Genomic DNA, 15,246 nt, shown 5'->3' with positions numbered 1-15,246 from the left:
AAAATTCTTGCCTTCGGATCTGTGATAGAAGGTGTACCCAACAATCTCCTTTGGGTATCCTATGAAGACATATTTCTCCGATTTGGGTTTGAGCTTATCAGGTTGAAACTTTTTCACATAAGCATTGCAACCTCAAACTTTAAGAAACGACAGCTTAGGTTTCTTGCTAAACCATAGTTCATACGGTGTCGTCTCAACGGATTTAGATGGTGCCCTATTTAACGTGAATGCAGCTGTCTCTAATGCATAACCCTAAAACGATAGTGGTAGATCGGTAAGATACATCATAGATTGCACTATATCCAATAAAGTACGGTTATGACGTTCGGACACACCATTACATTGTGGTGTTCCAGGTGGCATGAGTAGTGAAACTATTTCACATTATTTTTAACTGAAGGCCAAAATCGTAACTCAAATACTCTTCTCCACGATCAGATTTATTTTCTTGTTACGATGATTTTCAACTTCACTCTGAAATTCTTTGAACTTTTCAAATGTTTCAGACTTATGTTTCATTAAGTAGATATACTCATATCTGCTCAAATCATCTGTGAAGATCAGAAAATAATGATACTTGTCGCGAGCCTCAATATTCATCAGACCATATACATCAGTATGTATGATTTCCAACAAATCCGTTGCTCGCTCCATTGTTCCGAAGAACAGAGTCTTAGTCATCTTGCCCATGAGGCATGGTTCGCAAGCATCAACTGATTCATAATCAAGTGATTCCAAAAGCCCATCAGCATGGAGTTTCTTCATGCGCTTTACACCAATATGACCTAAACAACAGTGCTACAAATAAGTTGCACTATCATTATTAACTTTGCATCTTTTGGTTTCAATATTATGATTATGTGTATCACTACGATCGAGATCCAACGAACTATTTTCATTGGGTGTGTAACCATATAAGGTTTATTCATATAAACAGAACAACAATTTATTCTCTTACTTAAATGAATAACCGTATTACAATAAACATGATCAAATCATATTCATGCTCAACGCAAACACCAAATAACACTTATTTAGGTTCAACACTAATCTCAAAATTATAGGGAGTGTGCGATGATGATCATATCAATCTTGCAACCACTTCCAACACACATCGTCACTTCACCCTTAACTAGTCTCTGTTTATTCTGCAACTCCCGTTTCGAGTTACTAATCATAGCAACTGAACTAGTATCAAATACTGAGGGTTTGCTATAAACACTAGTAAAGTACACCAATAACATGTATATCAAATATACTTATGTTCACTTTGCCATCCTTCTTATCCGCCAATCACTTGGGGTAGTTCCGCTTCCAGTGACCAGTCCCTTTGTAGTAGAAGCACTTAGTCTCAGGCTTAGGACCAGACTTGGGCTTCTTCACTTGAGCAGCAACTTGCTTGCTGTTTTTCTTGAAGTTCCCCTTCTTCCCTCTGCCCTTTTCTTGAAACTAGTGATCTTGTCAACCATCAACACTTGATGTTTTTCTTGATTTCTATCTTCGCTGATTTCAGCATCACGAAGAGCTTGGGAGTTGTTTCCGTTATCCCTTGCATATTATAGTTCATCACGAAGTTCTACTAACTTGGTGATGGTGACTAGAGAATTCTGTCAATCACTATCTTATCTGGAAGATTAACTCCCACTTGATTCAAGCGATTGTAGTACCCAGACAATCTGAGCACATGCTCACTAGTTGAGCGATTCTCCTCCATCTTTTAGCTATAGAACTTGTTGGAGACTTCATATCTCTCAACTCGGGTATTTGCTTGAAATATTAACTTCAACTCCTGGAACATCTCATATGGTCCATGACGTTCAAAACGTCTTTGAAGTCCCGATTCTAAGCCGTTAAGCATGGTGCACTTAAAGCATCAAGTAGCCTTAGTCTCTCAGCCTTTGCACGGACTGTCCTTTTAAGCAGTCCTACCCTAGACAATGTTGGGAAGTACTCCTCCACCTTGAACCCTCCTAGCAGCAGTGACGTATCATTGGTGAGGTCTTGGAACAACTTGCTCTGTCCTTCTTTTAGGAAGAATTCTCCGGACACGATGTGACATGCCATGTCATATGTGAATGTCTTGAGCAGCTCACTCATGTCCACCACACCAACGACTGCGGCGGCCTCATGAATCTTGGCCATCACCATGCTCACCTATGATGGCATGCACAATTGTTAGCAGAGGGCACAATGAAAGTGAATTTTATTTATTTTGTTTCTGACATGGTAAGTTTCTGAAAATGCTAAGAAGATTACCAACAAGGCTTGACAGTAGGAAATCATTGAATAAAAAGGGACGTCCTATCTGATGGTAACTGACATATTAACTAGAAAAAATCAAGCTCCCAATTTTTTTTAGAAATGTGGAATATCCTAACTAGTGGATGTTGTTTATTCATCAGTTAACTGGAGACCGTCTAAGCCCTGACCTCTCTTTTCTTGATTGTTGCTGGTGTTGAGTAGTATGAGCGTTTCCACGTTCCTATGTCTGATGGATTTTCAAGCCATGACCTTTCCTCTCGCAATTGCTAGGACCTCAGTGTGCCAATTGGATTGAGTTGGTTTCGAGACGAGAGTAGTTTTCCAGCTCCCGGGTACCTAGGCACCCTCTATGAACATTAAAATCAAAACAAATAGGAAAAAATCTAAAACTTTGCAGAATCAAAGATGGTCAAACTTTGTAGGCGCTTGCCAGTTTTCATACCAAAAAACCATTCGAGGAGCTCTACACACGAAAAAGATCTCAGTGCTTGAAGTTTTGAGCATTTTTAGCACTGAAATCTGAAACTCGTTCATACACCTTTCTCTACATAATATTTTGGCATGAAAACTTGCAAGAACCTACAAAGTTTGATCATCTTTGATGTTACAAAGTTTCAGAATTTTTTTTTTTGATTTTACTATTGGTAGACGGTGCCTAGGCACCGGGAGCTGTCACACCTTTCTATTTCGAGATTTCTTAATGAAGCACAAGCTATATTATTTACCCTCATGATCTATGGATAGCTTTTCTTTCAAATTATGTTAAATATTAATTAAATATGATGATATATTTTTGTCCGACGGACCTGCACTACGCCGCCTTGTGGATAGACAGACCAGCCCATTTTCTAATTTTCTTCTGGTCAACTCGCCATCTAATTTTGATTTTTAACAATCCACAATTTTCTTCATCATCTTAAATATTAAGTTTTTTTGGTTTGGAAAGGATGAAGTTTATGCATTTTTCAATTTTATGTCTTCATAATGTTTTTCACGCCGAGATATTAAAAATAATTCTATCAAATGTGGTGTGGCGAAAACTAGAAAGTCATTGAAAGTTACCTCCTCCATGACGGCGCTGCGGAAAGACTGCACCTTTCTAACGCTCAGCATGTGGTTGGTGAGGAGCTTCCTTGCCTGCCGCCAGCCTTGGCCATATGGCGCAAAGCCGATGTTGGACGAGCCGTACATGAGGATGTCCGTGACCATGGAGTGTGGCCGTGATGCCAAGACATGGTCGTGCGTGCGCAGCACGGCCTCTGCGGCACGCGGCGACGATACGACGAGCGTTGGCACGGCGCCGAGACGGAGGAGCATCACGTCAGGGCCATACTTCCTGGCGAGGCTGCGGAGCGAGACGTGCGGGAGCGAGCCGAGGAGGTGCAGGTGGCCGATGATGGGCAGCGCCGGTGGTGATGGCGGGAGTCTGCCTGCAAGCTGTTGCCTTTTTCCTGTCTTCCAAGTGAACCAGTAATAAAACACAAACAAGAGGAAGAGCGGGAAGAGGAATAGAAACCATCCCGTCGGAGGCGTCTCTAGCATGACGAGATCTGCCATGGGAAGTTAATGTCTAGCACAGCACTTTCAGAAGCTATGCGGCGCAATTGTTCTTCTGAACCAGCTTAGTTTTATCATCGCAAACTCGATCAGTTGCTTATAAGCTAGCCAGGCAGAGTACTTGAAACGACAACCGCTGTGGGGTGCACTGAACTTGGAGCAATTAGTTAGGCGACAACGTAGCTTTCATTCTTAAAAACATACTGTACAAGGTAGTCTTTGGGTCTTGGTTACATGTTTTATGAACTTTCTGTGACCGCTCAAAAAAGAAAAAGTGGAAAATATAAGGGACCGGTTAGGGACAAGTTGGCTGAAAAAATAATTTGGGCACGTCCACTTTTCTCAGTGCAGCAAAATCAAAATCGACTTGCAATTATTTGGGCCAGTAAATTTTCTAGAGGAGCACTCGACTCTTTGCAACCACCAAACGGAAGCCTACTAAATACATGGGCATGGTCTGAAACATAACAGAAATTGACCCAATACCTGTTAAGACACAAGGCAAAAATAAAAATAAATGAACAGAAATAAAGGGAACAAAATAGGAAGTTTCCTAAAGAAGAATGAATTAGTGGCGTTGGTATTACCCGTTATGAAGAAAGAAAATAAAAAATAACAAAAATTACACACAATTTACATAGAAATTGCGCATTTTACATTAGCAAAAAATACACACATATAATACAACCGCTGGAGCTCTCGGCGCAATTGTTCTTCTGAACCAGCTTAGTTTATCATCACAAGCTCGATCGGTTGCTTATAAGCTAGTCAAGCAGAGTACTAAAACCAACAACCACTGTGGGGTGCACTGAACTTGGAGCAATTAATAAGGCGACAACGTAGCATTCATTCCTACACACATAGATCAATCAAGGATATAAATAGTTCAAACAATAAAAATTTAAAAAAAATAACAAGAAGTAATTCAATTTAAAAATGCAGTTAATTAAAAGATAAATATTATTCAGAGGATAAAGTTCAAACATAAAACTAATGGTTTCCAGTATAAATACGCGTATGCTTCAGAAAATTACTGAGTAGTTACACGTGCGCTTATTAATGTCGAAGTTGTGGATGCATCTCTAGAAAGTTGACAACATGCTCTGGAACATGTACCTTAGGCCTCTAAATATAAGAGGTATGGCGAGCATCGTCAGCCTCATCCTCGACAATATATTATGCATGATCGTAGAACAAGTCATCACCTCCCACAACGTCTCAAGTTCCCACCTATTTGCAGCTCCACGAACAATAACCCAACGAAGTTGGAGCACTCGAAATGACCCCTCCACATCCTTCCTAGCAGCTCCTTGCATTTATGCCAAGAGAAAACTTTTGCTACCTAGGCTCGGGGATAGTCATCATAAACTGCTGCCAGTAAGGATACATACTATCGGCAAGGTAGTACCCCATGATGTAATCATGGCCATTGACGGTGTAGTTGCACGACAGAGCATCTCGGCCCATCACAAGGTCTCTTAAACATCAGAGATCGCTGAAGCACGTTAATATCATTGTGAGACCCTGGCACAAAGAAAGCATGCCAAATCCAAAAGTCGTTTGATGCCACTGCTTCAAATATGACATGTTTGATGTGACCTTGGTACTAGTAGAGAAATGCCTAAACACATCCTATGCTAGTGGCGCGCCACACACTAGCCACTGGTATTATTCAAAATAAATGTGGTGTGGCCAAAATTGTGGTGTGCTAAAATATGCCCATGCCACTAGTAAGCTAGCCCCAGGGGTGGGACATGGCCCGAGTTACTAGTGGCATGCCAACATATAACAATGGCACTACTGATGTGTTGTTGGTGGTGTGCGAATAGTTTGCATGCCACTGGTATCAGCCAACTCAATTAAAAAAAAACGCCGACAAAATTTACTAGTGGCATGTGGCCTAGAAGCGACGCCACCAGGCCCGACCCAAAACCAAGCCCGACCTAGCCCGCTGTCCTCCTCGTCCTTCATTCTGTCTCGCGTCTCTCACCCGACTCTCTCACTAGTGACAATACATTTTCCCAAAGAATATACACTTCTCTTTTTGCGAGATCAGAGAGAACAAACTTTAGCTATGTGATGTTCACTCTAGAAGGTGGAGGTCAGACTGATCGACAGTAATATAAGAGAAATGGTAATTCGATTCCGATTCTTTGCTCTTCAATCATGCATCACAAGAGCTATGCATGGATGTCAGTTAGCGAGCAATATGCATGTGTAATAACCAGTCAACCAATAGTTTGAGCGTGGGTAAGTCGTCAACATCTCCCGCATGCTCATGGAAGCACAGGACTGAGACTAGCATGAGCCGTTGCCTGCAGCTAGTGCGTGTGTGGAAGAGAATGGATCCGGACACTCATGCATCATGTGCCACCTGCAGGCTGCAGCTAATGCGTGTGTGGATGAGAATGGCTCCGGACAGTGAACGTACGGGTCGACGGACACCCACAGAAAGAAAGGAAACAAAAAAAACAGAGGAAAGCATTGAAAAGCAAGAAAGAAAAAACCGAAGAAAAGAAAAGAAGAAATATGTGTAAAAGACGGTTCTTTTCCTTCTAGTAGGTCGCGTCCTACATATTGTACACGGACTCGATGTTGGAGCAGTGGCTAAGAGTGCTACCAAGCAACGAGGAGATCCCAAAACCGGTCCCTCGCGCGCACCTATTTTTAACTATTTTGTCGAAAATATGCGCTAGTGGGCCAGCCCGATTATCTAGCACTCGATGAGAGAGGTCCTTCTGCCTCGCTGAATGTGAGGTATAGCACTCGTGCAATTTCAGAGTAAAATAAAAAATTCGGATATGACGCTAAAAACCTCGAGGAAGCTTGAAGTGGGCCTTAGAAAAAAAATAAGCTACCTAATGTGGGCCCTCTAGGGAGCAAGGATTGGTGACTAGCGTCCTTCTCTAGCCGAACTGCGCTAAGCCCCTCCGCCCCCCCCCCCCCCCCCTCTATCTCTGTGTGAAATGAGGGCACTAGATAATGGGGCTCAGTGGACTCTTGTTCACAAACACGTCCGGACGTGTGGGCGGACAGTAGCCAATGGAGCCCATATTTCTGCCTGGGCAACGACGTCCTCATTTCCATGCATTCCCATACACATAGATGTAAAAAAAATCAGCAATAAATAATTCAAATTAAAAATGCATAGTTAATTCAGACATAAATACCATTCAGAGGATAACGCTCAAATAGAAAACTAATGGTTTCCTACATGAATCCAGATATGCTTCACAAGATCATCGAGTAGTTACACATGCGGTTATTAATGTCGAAGTTTTTGACGCATCTATAGAAAGATGACGATATGCTCTGGATTTTCTTTTAGGAGGCGAACATGTATAAAATATCAGAGGTATGGCGAGCATCGTCAGCCTCTTCCTTTACATTTATGTTATGCATGATCATACAACAAGCCATCACTGTCCACAGCATCTCAAGATCCCATATATTTGCAGCTCCACGAACAATACCCCAACGAAGTTGGAGCACTCGAAATGCCAACCGCAAGGTCTCTTTAACAACGGAGATCGCTGAAGCATGTTGATATCATTGTGAGACCCTGGCATGCCAAATCCGTAAGTCATGTGGCGTGGCTTCTAGTCCGCATGCCACTAGTACATTTTTTCTCAAAGAGTACACACATTTTTTTGGCGGGATCAAATAAACAAACTTTAGCTATGTGACGCTCACTCTAGAAGGTGGAGGTCAGAATGATCGACAGACGACAGTACTATAAGAGAAAGGGTAATTGGATTCCGATTCTTTGCCCTTAAATCACGGATCACACGAGCTATGCATGTGTAATAACTAGTCAACCAATGGTTTGAGCGTTGGTAACTCGTCAACATCTCCCTCATGCTCTTGGAAGCACAGTACTGAGACTAGCAGGAGCCGTTGCCTGCAGCTAGTGCAGAATGGATCCGGACACTCGTCCATCATGGGCTACATACCTGCAGCTAGTGCGTGTGTGGAAGAGAATGGATGCGAAGACTCGTGCATCATGTGCTACCTGCAGCTAGTGCGTTTCTGTAGAGGAGAATGGCTCCGCACAGTGAACGTACGGGTCGACGGATACCCACGGAAACCCGGACAGCCTCAGTGCAAAATTCCAAAGCAAGACCGAACTGGCATCGGTATCAAATTTTGGCATGGCCAAGAGACTGCAGACAGGAGCAGTTGCCTCGGTTGGCTCCCATGAATAACACATTTTAGTGATGATACTTCCAGGAGTTTACTTCTGTCGAGTTCTTAATTTCTCTAACCTCTAAGCTCAGTTCAAAGCTAGGACACTTATTTTGAATCGGAGGAAGTAACATTTAGAGCATTTACAACTGGATACAACAAATCCGACCCTTCAAATGCCCGTGGACGCCGGGCAGTGACCGATGAGACCTCAAATTAGCGTTTCCAGAACCAGATACCTCAATTACGAATCCTCAAATCCATACAATTACATGCACATGAAACCTAAACTTCAGCGGACGTTGTCCGACAGCTGGCTGCGCCCCTTGAAATGTCGGTGCGATCGTCGACGAGGTATAGTAGGACATGGGACATGCACCGGCTCACGGGACTCGAGGCGCCGCCATCTCCCATGCCCTACTCTTCCTTGCCGGAGGTCGTCACCTGCACGTTGCCGATCAAAGTGAGGTCGACGATGGATCCGTCATGGTCAGAGGCCAAGAAATCCACCACGAGGCGGTTGCGGCACCTGGGGTTGTCCGCCATTTGAGGCGAGTATGAGGCGGCCGGCTGTAGATGCTCTTACTTCTGATGTTGAAACTTTCTGATAATAGACGGTTGTGTGCAACAATCGATAGAGGCCGGAAATGAGAAGGATTTCCATAAAACTCTGATGGTTCCTTCTCTGAATGAAGGAAAGACTCCATGTGAGCTAGCTCAGCAAAGGCCTTCTCTGACTATGCCAATCTGGAAGAGCTCCTGTAGATGATCAAGGGAAGAACATCTCTAACTGAGTATCCAACATTCACTTAATTTGCTCTCCAGAATGCATTGAACATGCATGAGGCGACATGAATGGTATATGTGGCCACGTGGGGCAATGAAAGGAGTCACTAATTGATTAAATAACTAGTACGTCAAGGATCCTGGCTCCCCGGCTGTCCTATAAATACCCGCACAACTAACCAACAAAGATGCACCAAGCAAGAGTGTCTTCAAACACAACTGTTAAAACATCTGTCCATTACCTATCAGTTCCACAAATTGCCTTCTATCCTACTTCATATAACACCCTGCCCAGCTCATGCAATATGGCTCTTGGTACTCTGGTTATCATGGTCACCATGCTGGTGTATTTTCTCTGGAAAAATAAAAGAGTGCTATTGTCCCAGAAGCAACGGGGGCGACGATGCAGGCTGCCCCCGGGGCCTGCGGCACTGCCCATCATTGGCAACATGCATCAGGTGATTCTGAGCAAGCCGGCGGTGTTCCGATGGATCCATGGCCTGCTCAAGGAGATGACACAGACATCATGTGCCTCCGTCTCGGAGCTACCCATGTCATTGTTGTAGCATGTCCACAGATAGCCTCTGAGGTACTACGAAAAAATGATGAAGTTTTTGCCTCCCGTCCCACCACCTTCGCCTCGGGCATATTCAGCTTCGGGTACAAGGGCTCCATCTTCTCACCATACGGAGACCAGTGGAAGAAGATGAGGCGTGTCCTTACTGTTGAGATTCTCGCCTCGTCCATGGAGCGAAAGCTCCACCACCTCCGGAAAGAGGAGTACGACCACCTTGTGAGGTACATTAATAAAACTCATTGCAGCGACATGGCATGTCCAGGCAACATTGTCAACGTCCGTCATGTAACCCAACACTTCGTTGGTAACATGATAAGAAGGCTTGTGTTCGGTAAAAGATACTTTAGTGACCTACCAGCTTCATCCACTAGTGGGCCTGGACATGATGAGGTGGCACATGTTGCCGCTCTCTTCACGGCCCTCAACCATCTCTACAGCTTTTGTGTGTCCGACTACTTCCCTGCCCTCATAGGCCTCGACTTGGATGGCCATGAAAAGGTTTCCAAGGTTGCCATGCAAACAATCAACCAGTTGCATGATCCTATTATAGAGGAGTGGATGCGTGAAAGGTCATCCACTCTTGAGAAAGGGCCCCGAGACTTTTTGGACGTTCTGGTTCATCTTAAAGATGCAGAGGGACAACCAATGCTTTCCCTAGAAGACATTAGAGCACAAACAGCGGTTAGTATGTCATCTTAACCTCAATAAAAAGTTTCTTCATTGTTCTTCGATCCATTTTATCTGTGTATTGACCTTTTCTGTTGCGTTATACTGATTACTTTATTTATTCTCAAATCTATGGATGTACCTAGGAAATGATCTTTGCAGCAGTCGATAACCCATCTAATGCGGTTGAGTGGGCACTCCCTGAGATGATAAACATGCCAGAGATCATGCAGAAAGCAACCGACGAACTCGATGCCGTTGTCGGTAAAGATAGACTGGTGCAGGAGTCTGACATTCCTCAGCTAAACTATCTCAAATCGTGCATCCGGGAGGCCTTCCGCTTACACACATACCATGCTCTTAACGTACCCCATGTCACCATGGCGGACACAACAATTGCTGGCTACACCATCCCCAAGGATAGCCACATACTTTTAAGCCGGCTTGGACTTGGCCGCAATCCCAAGATTTGGACTGAACCACTGGAGTTTCACCCTGAGAGGCATTTGAACACTGGGAATGTACTTCTCACTGATCCAGGCCTACGTTTCATTTCATTTAGCAGTGGGAGGAGGGGTTGTCCTGGGATTTCACTTGGTACCTCTATGACAATGATGTTGTTCGCAAGGATGTTGCAGGGATTCACTTGGACAAAGCCTCCCGACGTTAAGAGTATGAGTCTCCAAGAACGCAATGCGGGCCTTGCACTAGCTGAACCCCTTGTTCTGCAAGCTACACCACGATTGGCTGCACATCTCTATATATGATCCAATTAAATAGATTTAATATGCGTTTTCTCATTTATGTGTCAATAAAATGTATCTGGAACTAGTGTATGTTACATGTTTCCGGCGCTACGTTCAGTTCTCTTTTAATATTATGACACTGCATGTGTGCAGAAACAAAGAAGCAATCGATGGTTGCATCACTAATGTAATGTGTGTACTTATCATTATGTAAAACAAAACCTCTGTATTTTCCATTATGGTGTACCATGAAATAATCCTTGGAATTGCACAAAAGTTTTATGTTTATGTTGTATACATGCCTGGCTGTACAATTGTGTGCCCAGCTTTGACCCCGTCTTACAATTATGTCATTCATGCATCAATATGTTATGTATTGCCAACTTATTGTTCTATGAACTAAGTTTTTTCATATTCTATTAACTAGGGTTTTTTTGTGAGAAATCTTTTCTTCTGAGATATAAAAGCTGTATCATGATGCATTTTAGTAGAAAGAAACTTATACACAATGATTAACGAGCCGGGCAGGTTCGCCATCACCGAAATGGCGAAAAAAGGGAAAATGCTCATCCTAATCAGGCTCAAGGCCCGGTTCATTTCCCTTTGAAACAACCAAAATTCTGAAGAACTAGACTGCGGCAGATTCTGCTTAATATTCAAGTTAAACAGGTTGTCCGAAGAAATGGCTTGGTGCTTGAAAACGATGTGAGAATTCTAATTTTGGAAGTAATTTTCTAGTTTTCATACGTTTAATGAATTGTATTATGCAGGACAGTGTATTGTCAGGCTAGTGGTTATTGTTGATAATGCTACGAGTAAGTTCTTGCTGTTTGGTTTGTACTGTCAGCTTTTCGTTTATTGCTGCAGGTCCTTCATTTCATTAATTTCACTTCATTTCATCAGTGCAACAACAAAGACAGAAAGAAAAATTTATTTCTGAATTACGCGGGCAAAGTTGCTATACTAATTATACTTTTCGGCATAAACTGCAAACTGGTCTAAATAACAGAATCATCATTATCCACAGGTGTTTATGGAATAGACTACCTACATGTGGCATAGATCATATCATACATCGTACAATTTGCATCCATGCAATGAATTCCATATCTAGTATTGCAAAAGGAAAAAAAATATCAGTTTTAAGTAGACTATAATAGGTGGGGATAGAGTTTCCAAGTTTATATTGTACCAATCTGCTCGTTTTTCTTTTAGGTTGCATGATATTCATTGCTTTACTAACTAGGGAATTAAAAAGGTGATTGTTCCTAAAGTATTTTCAGTTTTTTCTTAATTTTCTTAGATTAATTGTGCATTTTGTTGACTTTAATTTTTATTTTAATCATTAATTTCATATTATAAAAATGTGATAAGTTTTAATTTTGCTGGAAATTATAATCTAATATATTTGTATTGTTTTCTAAACACTTCTGGCCTTTCGGTTTATGTCTGTTTCTTTCTTTTTAAATTTTTGTCCAGCAGACAGTCAGACCTGCAAATCCGTTGGAATGCAATTTTTATCCGTTGTTGATTTATTTTATGTGTTTTCAAGAATTTAGTTATCTATATATTTCTTTATGCCCGGTGATCTGTCATGTGTTGCTGACGATTTAGTCGATGGTTAACTATGAATCCCTAATCCAATTGTGGAGCGATGTTAACACCAAATACAAAATAGTACATGTCTCCGGGGAAAGGGCAGGTCTGAGACTGGGACTCGCAGCCACCTCATTTAAGAAACTCGCACCGTACGTGGTCCTTACTCACTCCTATGGACTCCAGGGAGCCTTTGGTTACTGGGTGCAACCAATGGGAGATGGTAGCTCGGGATATCTTCAACCGGTTCGGATGGCGCTCGCATAACAGGATAGGAGTCTAGAGAGCTTATCCTTTTTATCTTCATTGTGCCGGTTGATATGGTTCACATGTATTTTTTTCCTTTTTTTTGGTACTTTGATCTGCTCCGTTTTGTGAGCTGTAAGACTTTTATGACGATTATGGATTGTTAATAAGATGGATGCATGCATCATCATGATGCAGAAGCCAGGGGTATGCCTCCATTTAAAAAAAAGAAACCTCATTTAAGAAATAACTCCAACTGAGCTTAGAGCTAGCCAAGCTCGAGTTTTATTTGTTTTACAAGTTCTCTTTATTAGTTTCATTAACTTTAAAAATATGCAGAAACGATGTTTATAAATCATATGCATATATGTATCTGAAAAGGTATTTTTGAAATATGTAATTTTGTTGATTTCCGAAATATGCTATTATAAATTTTTGCTGGCTGATATAGTTTTGATGATGGATTTATTAATTCCTGTTTATAGCCTGCAGACGCGGAGAATGAATAGCTTGTGTTCTAGCTGTGACATGTGATCGCGCGGGCGAAACGCGCGGGGTTGAATCGTCGTCGGGAGCACGTACCTACGTACTAAAATGTCGGAGGTGGTCACATCTGCAGCAGCTGGCATATGTGACACCAGTACGTGACGTACATCTGAAAAACGAGCAAGTTAATCATGTACCGTATTAATGAGTGGCTCTGCGTTCGTGGATGAGAACGTCCACAAGATTAGTCTCACAATGCGATTCGGTGTCCGTCGTAGCTCGTACGTAACTTGTCCATCATTGATTGTGTAGGATGTGCTGTGGATTGGACTGGAGAGAAGGCTTCAGGACCTTAACGTGTGATCCAAAACACGACAGTGAAGAGACAGACGACGGTGATGACAATGCGAACCTGTGCACCATCGAAAGGTCGACAAATCAAAATTCTCTTGGCTGTTCCAGATGCATGCAGTTGCCAATTTCAAATCGTTGAGAAGGTTTTTTTTCTTCTGTGACACCTATTAGCTCGCCTGTGCATTTTTTTAATGTAAAGGCGGTGAGTTGTTGCTCTCTCTTATGATTTCTAATTAAACTCTCCTTCCCGGGCGCTCCGGCGGTGGAAGGGTGGGGGAGGAGGAACCCCTCGGATCTGGCTGCCCGGTGTGGAAATAGGGTGTGGGCTTGCGTGTAAGGCGGTGCTGTGGTTGGGGCAGCAGCCTCGACGCGTATGGAAATAATGTCCTCCCAATCCTTGCTCCACCTCAACGACGGCGCTCCGGGCTTCAGCGCTGAAGGACCAGTCGATGTTTGGCATGGTGTTGTTGTGGAGGCAACGATGGCAGCAGTACCGTTGGCTGTTTTGTCCTCAAGCTTCACAGGCGTCGTGGCAGCGACTTATGCAGCACCACTGGGAAGCTTCAAGAGTTTGTGTAGGCTTTGGGTGCGCTTGTTTGTTTTTGTCCTAGGGGGCAGTGCCGGTGTGCCATGTTCTCGTGCTTCCGCGTCGGCTTGGTTAGCATCGATGCTCTCAACGCTTGGACGTCGAATTTGGCTACAACAAGTTCATCTCTAAGATGTTTGACGGTGCGCGTTAGAGTACAATGCAATGCTCGCCCAAATCTAGAAGTGGGGAGCCTACCGGAGCGGCTGCGATGGCGCACCATCGGGCCATCTAGGAGATTGGAGGAGTGAAGCATCCTAGGGACCTAGTTGTAATATTTTTCTTTTTTAGGGTTGTCTTGTAATGTTGATCTGTGGCTAATAAATCTGGGGGTCTTTTGGGAAAAAAATCTACTATACAACCTTATTTTTTTATAAACATATTGTTTTCTAATAGTTTCTAGCTTATACTAATTTTCCAAAATTTATGATCTTCTTTTATGTTTGTCTCTGTCTTTTTGCACTGGAAGGGCCGTCGAGTATGCAATTCTTGTCAGGGTACCAAGAGGTAGTCGCGGAATTGATAGTCAGGTTGGAAAATCATCTTCTTGGATGATCACACCACTTTGATGAAGATCAAGGACGAGCCGAAGGCGCGTCGCTGTCATCGCCCCTCACCGAAGCCGTACAAACCTTGTTGTAGTAGATAGTGGGGAAGTCATTGTGTCAAGGCCTCATAGGGCTAGCGCACCAGAGTAGCGACCATGGCCGATGAAAACATTTGTAGTTCAAATGGATCAAACGTGTAAGCACCCAAACAAAGACGAAGGAAGACCGGTTCCAAATAGATCCACCAAAGACTAGCATAGGACGAATCCCATGAGATCCGACGGAGACACATCTCTACACACCCTCTGATGATGCTAGACGCACCATTCGGACGGGGATATAATGTGGAGAAATTATTCCTACTGAGGGACATCGTCGTCTCCACACAACCCCAACCAAGATGTTAAATCTAATAAAAAAGGCCATCAGTGGCGTTGATGGAAGGGAAGCCTTGGGTACTTTTGTTGTGGAGGAGGAAAGAGAATAATTTCACGATATTGATCATGTCACCTTGATTAAGTAGATGGGCGGCAACGAAGAACGCTATAACACTAACTTCTTCAAATTACAAGATTAAACTTTACATTCCTTATGGATCATTCATGCTCATGCACGATTAATAGTTAAGCTTGGGAAAAATGTATGAGCGGA

The 15,246-nt window shown here is 43.0% G+C and overlaps 2 pseudogenes; one reads left to right on the top strand and one right to left on the bottom strand.

Annotated features, from left to right (window-relative positions):
- Positions 1-1,842: 1,842 nt before the first annotated feature.
- On the bottom strand, positions 1,843-3,920 carry LOC147982893 (indole-2-monooxygenase pseudogene; annotated as a pseudogene).
- Positions 3,921-9,095: 5,175 nt separating this feature from the next.
- LOC147982892 (tyrosine N-monooxygenase-like) lies at positions 9,096-10,800 on the top strand (annotated as a pseudogene).
- Positions 10,801-15,246: the final 4,446 nt, after the last annotated feature.

The sequence above is a fragment of the Triticum urartu genome, chromosome 2A (assembly GCF_056163025.1).
Source record: "Triticum urartu cultivar PI428250 chromosome 2A, HENAU_Tu73, whole genome shotgun sequence".
Classification (NCBI taxonomy): Eukaryota; Viridiplantae; Streptophyta; class Magnoliopsida; order Poales; family Poaceae; genus Triticum; species Triticum urartu.
The sequence above is the reverse complement of the archived record's forward strand: the minus strand, read 5'-3'. Positions and strand labels throughout refer to the sequence as shown.